The sequence below is a fragment of the Bombus affinis genome, unplaced genomic scaffold, assembly GCF_024516045.1.
Source record: "Bombus affinis isolate iyBomAffi1 unplaced genomic scaffold, iyBomAffi1.2 ctg00000972.1, whole genome shotgun sequence".
NCBI lineage: Eukaryota > Metazoa > Arthropoda > Insecta > Hymenoptera > Apidae > Bombus > Bombus affinis.
In genome coordinates this window covers 25,001-32,500 of record NW_026109476.1, presented here as the reverse complement: position 1 = coordinate 32,500, position 7,500 = coordinate 25,001, and the positions used below count along the sequence as shown (strand labels likewise).

The window sequence follows — 7,500 nt, the reverse complement described above, 5'->3', positions numbered from 1 at the left end:
CGTATCCTTCTTCGTGCGCTTCCTCCGACTCTGAAACGTTCTACGTATCGTAAGAACGACGGCGGGTTGTCGAAGGCACCAAGGGACAGAGAGAGACAGATAGAGAGGAACGACACGCAACGCAAGCAGTCTTAGGTTTACGTGAGCAACCCTCAGCCAGGCGTGGTCCAGGAATTGTATCCGTGGACCGCAATGTGCGTTCGAAATGTCGATGTTCATGTGTCCTGCAGTTCACACGTTGACGCGCAATTAGCTGCGTTCTTCATCGACCCACGAGCCAAGTGATCCACCGTTCAGGGTAATCTTTTCATATATTTTTTAAAACTCTTGTACTCCATGTACTCTTAATACTCGGTTCGAGCGAAGCCGAGATCCGACACGACCGACCAACGGGAATCGGACGCGCAGAAGTCGCCGGAAGATCGACGACACGAAAACGTTCGAAAATGAAATCCGACGAACGCGCGAAGATACGCGCGTCCGCCGGCCGGGCGAAAAGTACATTATGATATATAACAACCATCGAGATCGAAGCTCCGTTCGTCAGGAAACGACGGGGATATAACACCCGATTCTGAATCCTCTGTGCAGCACACGATCTCGCGAAGAAATACGCACGGTGGCTAGCCCATATATATATATATGTGTGTGTGTGTATATATAATACGATATGCATTCCTCTCGTCCAATTATTCAAGAAAAAGAGCGTGCGCCTCCATCGTTCGGGTGATGTAAAGATTCGATGGGACTCGCGCGACCCTCGGCCTCGAGCGGTCTTTCCTCCCAATATCCAGAAGCCGAGCTTTGAAAAAACTCTAGCGACGGCACGGGTGTCCGACTCACGACATCGAGGCTTCGAAGTCGGCGATCTCCTCCGAACGGATGGCGATCGCGACGACTCAAAGCGTGAAAAATCGACGAAAGAGAACACATCTCCGTTCAGGTGATTGTTTTTTTTAAAAAATAAAAAAATTCGATGGGACTCGCATCCATCTACCTCGCGCGGTCTTTCTTCCCAATATCCAGAAGCCGAGCTTTGAAAAAACTTCAGCGACGGCACGGGTGTCCGACTCACGACAACGAGGATAGACAGCCTGCGGTCCCCTCTGAACGGGTTATATGCGACGAACTAGACGAAACTTTAGTCGTTCAGGTGGTATAAAAAAAAAAATTCGATGGGACGCACGCGCAGCCGTCGTCCTCGAGCGGTCTTTCTTCCCAATATCCAGAAGCCGAGCTTTGAAAAAACTCTAGCGACGGCACGGGTGTCCGACTCACGACATCGAGGGTAGACAGCCTGCGGTCCCCTCTGAACCAACTTCGGCTAGACTAGTTACGAATCGTTGCTACGCATCGTCATCATAGTCATCGTCATCATCATCATTATCATAGCGGGCCAACATCCACGCAATGCGTTTTCGTTCTAGGTTACCCGATCCACGAGTATGTTACAAGTGGTTTCGTTATTTCGAACAAAACGACATACGAAGAACACACGCCCTATGGGTAGGAAGCACGTTTCGAGAACGACCGAGAGCGGTGAAAGAGACGAAAGGTCGACGCGCATAAGGTATCCATGGATCTTCGAAGAGAACCTTCGAAGATATGTCGGTATCCTTTCTACATGCGCGACTCGCTACTCGTACTTTCGCTCTCGTCGACTCGTTTTAGTCGCTTCGTTCGATCCCAAAGAGGAGTCTTCGATGTCCCGTTGCTAGGAGGAGAGCAAACGCAACACAGACCACGAAACATAGAAGAGAATAGGCGAGCATGATCTCTCCGACACGAGGCACTTTAGAGATTTTGTTATTCGTTTGTACGGTCTCCACGACGCAAAAAAAAAAATACGAGATCGTGGCGGCGGGTCTTTCTGTATACGGCCTCACGCAAGCGCCTCGATCTCATTTCTCTTTACGGGTGGTTTCCATTCGTAATTTTTCGTTCGATATTCGTGTCAAAGTTTAATTTTCGAAAGCTCAAGTTCCCATTTATAGTTTTATTATAAAATCATAATATTCGCAGACGGCGGGTCTTTCTGTGTACGACCTCACGCAGGCGCCTCGAATTCGTTTATGTATGTATATATATATATATATATATATATATGTATCTCTTCATCCCGATGATCGAGAGAGAGTGCCACCTTCTCTTCATATAGTTTCGTAGCTGGAGGGTCGTCTCCTCCTTATGTCTTTTCATCATTTTGCCAACGGAGTAAGCCACGCTCCGGGCGAATTTAACTGTTCTTTGTTAAAGTATATAGCTTGTTGATACGTCGTATATACTTTGGTTCGTCGATATAGGAGGAGTACGGCTCCTTACCGACTTATACAGTTTCGTATTTTTCAAGTGTTCAAGTCAAATTCTTTAAGTTTTTGTGTTATATCGTTAATGATCCTTCCGCAGGTTCACCTACGGAAACCTTGTTACGACTTTTACTTCCTCTAAATGATCAAGTTTGGTCATCTTCCCGGTAACATCGGCAATGCTTATCACATTGGCCGCGCACCAGTCCGAAGACCTCACTAAATCATTCAATCGGTAGTAGCGACGGGCGGTGTGTACAAAGGGCAGGGACGTAATCAACGCGAGCTTATGACTCGCGCTTACTGGGAATTCCTCGTTCATGGGGAATAATTGCAAGCCCCAATCCCTAGCACGAAGGAGGTTCAGCGGGTTACCCGGGGCCTTTCGGCCAGGGAAAACACGCTGATTCCTTCAGTGTAGCGCGCGTGCGGCCCAGAACATCTAAGGGCATCACAGACCTGTTATTGCTCAATCTCGTGCGGCTAGAAGCCGCCTGTTCCTCTAAGAAGATTTGTTTGTACGTTGGTAGTAAAAACCCACCGACCGAAGCCGGGGGGCCTTCGAGATACCATAAGTTACGTCTATTTAGCAGGCTAGAGTCTCGTTCGTTATCGGAATTAACCAGACAAATCGCTCCACCAACTAAGAACGGCCATGCACCACCACCCACCGAATCAAGAAAGAGCTATCAATCTGTCAATCCTTCCGGTGTCCGGGCCTGGTGAGGTTTCCCGTGTTGAGTCAAATTAAGCCGCAGGCTCCACTCCTGGTGGTGCCCTTCCGTCAATTCCTTTAAGTTTCAGCTTTGCAACCATACTTCCCCCGGAACCCAAAAGCTTTGGTTTCCCGGAAGCTGCCCGCCGAGTCATCGGAGGAACTTCGGCGGATCGCTGGCTGGCATCGTTTATGGTTAGAACTAGGGCGGTATCTGATCGCCTTCGAACCTCTAACTTTCGTTCTTGATTAATGAAAACATTTTTGGCAAATGCTTTCGCTTCTGTCCGTCTTGCGACGATCCAAGAATTTCACCTCTAACGTCGCAATACGAATGCCCCCATCTGTCCCTATTAATCATTACCTCGGGGCTCCGAAAACCAACAAAATAGAACCGAGGTCCTATTCCATTATTCCATGCACACAGTATTCAGGCGAAGGTAGCCTGCTTTAAGCACTCTAATTTGTTCAAAGTAAACGTATCGGCCCACCTCGACACTCAGTGAAGAGCACCGCGATGGGATATTAGTTGGACCGCCCGCGAGGAGCTAAGCCCACCGATAGGACGTACCACATAATGCCAGTTAAACACCGCGAGCGGTGAACCGACACTGTGACACACAGATTCAACTACGAGCTTTTTAACCGCAACAACTTTAATATACGCTATTGGAGCTGGAATTACCGCGGCTGCTGGCACCAGACTTGCCCTCCAATTGGTCCTCGTTAAAGGATTTAAAGTGTACTCATTCCGATTACGGGGCCTCGGATGAGTCCCGTATCGTTATTTTTCGTCACTACCTCCCCGTGCCGGGAGTGGGTAATTTGCGCGCCTGCTGCCTTCCTTGGATGTGGTAGCTGTTTCTCAGGCTCCCTCTCCGGAATCGAACCCTGATTCCCCGTTACCCGTTACAACCATGGTAGGCGCAGAACCTACCATCGACAGTTGATAAGGCAGACATTTGAAAGATGCGTCGCCGGTGCTAGATGACCATGCGATCAGCACAAAGTTATTCAGAGTCACCAAAACAAACGATGGACGGACAGACGAGCCATCCGCCACCGATTGGTTTTGATCTAATAAAAGCATTCCTACCATCTCTGGTCGGAATCTGTTTGCATGTATTAGCTCTAGAATTACCACAGTTATCCAAGTAAATGTAGGTATGATCTAAGAAACCATAACTGATTTAATGAGCCATTCGCGGTTTCACCTTAATGCGGCATGTACTGAGACATGCATGGCTTAATCTTTGAGACAAGCATATGACTACTGGCAGGATCAACCAGGGATCTTATAATATATTCCCAAAAACCAGCATTTTCGTTTAAAAGTTCTCTCTGTGTCGTAGGTGGGACGTAAGCACCGTACGACGAGACTTTTCATTTTATATATATATGTAATATGACTTAGAGAGCAACGTTCCATGGTTCAGTAACAACGTCACTCAGCCACTTTAATTCTCCTCCTCTCTCACCATCATATATCGATACAAAGATTCATACTTCACAGAATTATTTCTGTTTGTAACTTTTCTCCTCCAACTTCTCTCGTAGAATATAACTTAGCGGTAAAGCACGTATACGCATGCTGGACATACCGTAAGAATATTCTTTTATAAGCTTCAACACCTCTGTAGAGACGCGTTACCAGAAGATAACGCACTCTACAGAACGCCAAAAGGACCATCGTGCAGCTACAAATAGCTTACAACCGATGGTCTCTGCAAAGAATGGCTACTCCGTAAGTACAAGCACACACGCATCCAACTTTTGTCAAATACGTGCACACAGGTCACCAGCTTCCCGACTAAGGGGAAGCTTGCCACGTTAACGGTCATTACGTCCTAGACTTCGACCCGCGGCGCAGCAGTGTAGAGAAAAAACCAGTACGAGAACGGAGGAACAGTCGAGAAATAGCGTAAAATACACTAAGACTCGAGGAGCGGTGACTGAATTCTCAACCGAGGCCGTAGAATAGCCACGCGCCCAGCGCTGTTCCGACCGAACCGTCCGGCTCGACGCTTCTCTTATAGATACCAAGGGGCCGGCCGGAAGGCCGGCGCCGGTCGGGCTAGCGGCCGCGCGCTTATGGTGCAAAACCTCCGTAGCAACGTACCGTTCGGAAGGGACGCTGGAACTTAGTCGCTCGCACGTTCAATAACTACTATATAAAGGCGATATCCAACCATCGAAATATTTTACCACAAGCATTATTAACATATTATAAATGCATTTTTACCAAAAAATTAATTTTTTTTTTCACCGAAAAATTGCATCAGTAAACATACAGTTTTATCGACTATGGACGAAAAATAACTTTATAATCGATTAAAACACGTTAAAATAACACGAAATATGTAAAAAGATATATACCTTGTAACATTAATTAACGAAAAAATTGCAAAAATATCCCAGTCGTATCAGTCCGACGGAAGCTAATTTTTCAAAAAAATTCGACAAAAATGTTTAATCCGATTGTATTTAATAGAGATATAACGATCCCTGTCAAAAAAATTATACCTTATAACGCTTTTTAACGAAATAACTCGAAATAACCATTTCGGACTTTTCGCACCGGCCGAACTTCTTCAAAGTCCCAACGTCCCGTCGCATAGTTCCGTTTCTAGAAAACGTTCCAGCGACCAAATAAACGCTTAATCCCGACGTAAAACGTCGAGATACGTCCATTTGTGCAAAAATATTCCTACCTTGTAACACTTTTAAGCGAGATAACTCGAAAAAACGTGTTCGATACGGAAATTTTTCAAAGTCCCAACGAAAAAATCGAAACTTTGTAGAAGGTCTTGGGGACGACATAAACGCTTAATCCCGACGTAAAACGTCGAGATACGTCGATTTATGCAAAAATATTCCTACCTTGTAACACTTTTAAGCGAGATAACTCGAAAAAACCTTTTCGGTCTTTTCGCACCGGCCGAACTTCTTCAAAGTCCCAACGTCCCGTCGCATAGTTCCGTTTCTAGAAAACGTTCCAGCGACCAAATAAACGCTTAATCCCGACGTAAAACGTCGAGATACGTCCATTTATGCAAAAATATTCCTACCTTGTAACACTTTTAAGCGAGATAACTCGAAAAAACCTTTTCGGTCCTTTCGCACCGGCCGAACTTCTTCAAAGTCCCAACGTCCCGTCGCATAGTTCCGTTTCTAGAAAACGTTCCAGCGACCAAATAAACGCTTAATCCCGACGTAAAACGTCGAGATACGTCCATTTATGCAAATATATTCCTACCTTGTAACACTTTTAAGCGAGATAACTCGAAAAAACCTTTTCGGTCTTTTCGCACCGGCCGAACTTCTTCAAAGTCCCAACGTCCCGTCGCATAGTTCCGTTTCTAGAAAACGTTCCAGCGACCAAATAAACGCTTAATCCCGACGTAAAACGTCGAGATACGTCCATTTATGCAAAAATATTCCTACCTTGTAACACTTTTAAGCGAGATAACTCGAAAAAACCTTTTCGGTCCTTTCGCACCGGCCGAACTTCTTCAAAGTCCCAACGTCCCGTCGCATAGTTCCGTTTCTAGAAAACGTTCCAGCGACCAAATAAACGCTTAATCCCGACGTAAAACGTCGAGATACGTCCATTTATGCAAATATATTCCTACCTTGTAACACTTTTAAGCGAGATAACTCGAAAAAACCTTTTCGGTCTTTTCGCACCGGCCGAACTTCTTCAAAGTCCCAACGTCCCGTCGCATAGTTCCGTTTCTAGAAAACGTTCCAGCGACCAAATAAACGCTTAATCCCGACGTAAAACGTCGAGATACGTCCATTTATGCAAAAATATTCCTACCTTGTAACACTTTTAAGCGAGATAACTCGAAAAAACGTGTTCGATACGGAAATTTTTCAAAGTCCCAACGAAAAAATCGAAACTTTGTAGAAGGTCTTGGGGACGACATAAACGCTTAATCCCGACGTAAAACGTCGAGATACGTCGATTTATGCAAAAATATTCCTACCTTGTAACACTTTTAAGCGAGATAACTCGAAAAAACCTTTTCGGTCTTTTCGCACCGGCCGAACTTCTTCAAAGTCCCAACGTCCCGTCGCATAGTTCCGTTTCTAGAAAACGTTCCAGCGACCAAATAAACGCTTAATCCCGACGTAAAACGTCGAGATACGTCCATTTATGCAAAAATATTCCTACCTTGTAACACTTTTAAGCGAGATAACTCGAAAAAACGTGTTCGATACGGAAATTTTTCCATGTCCCAATGTGCAATTCGAAACTTTTTAGAACGTTTCAAGAACAAAATTAACGCTTAATCCCGATGTATTTAATTAGAATATATCGATTTATGCCAGAATATACGTACCTTATAACGCTTATTATGGAATTAATGCGAAAGGAACTTTCGGTACTTTCGGCACTTTTGGAGCAGTGCGAAACAATTCAAAGTGCCAACGTCCCAGTCAGCTAGGTCCGGTGGAAAAAATTTAAAAAAAAAA

General features: G+C 45.3%; 2 non-coding genes across 2 annotated transcripts; both read right to left on the bottom strand.

Moving 5' to 3' along the window:
- Window positions 1–146: 146 nt before the first annotated feature.
- Window positions 147–301, bottom strand: LOC126928468 (5.8S ribosomal RNA). Its single transcript, XR_007716693.1, has one exon. It is a non-coding gene; the product is annotated as a 5.8S ribosomal RNA (ribosomal RNA).
- Window positions 302–2,389: 2,088 nt separating this feature from the next.
- Window positions 2,390–4,314, bottom strand: LOC126928470 (small subunit ribosomal RNA). The gene has a single exon (XR_007716695.1). It is a non-coding gene; the product is annotated as a small subunit ribosomal RNA (ribosomal RNA).
- Between the last annotated feature and the right edge of the window lie 3,186 nt (window positions 4,315–7,500).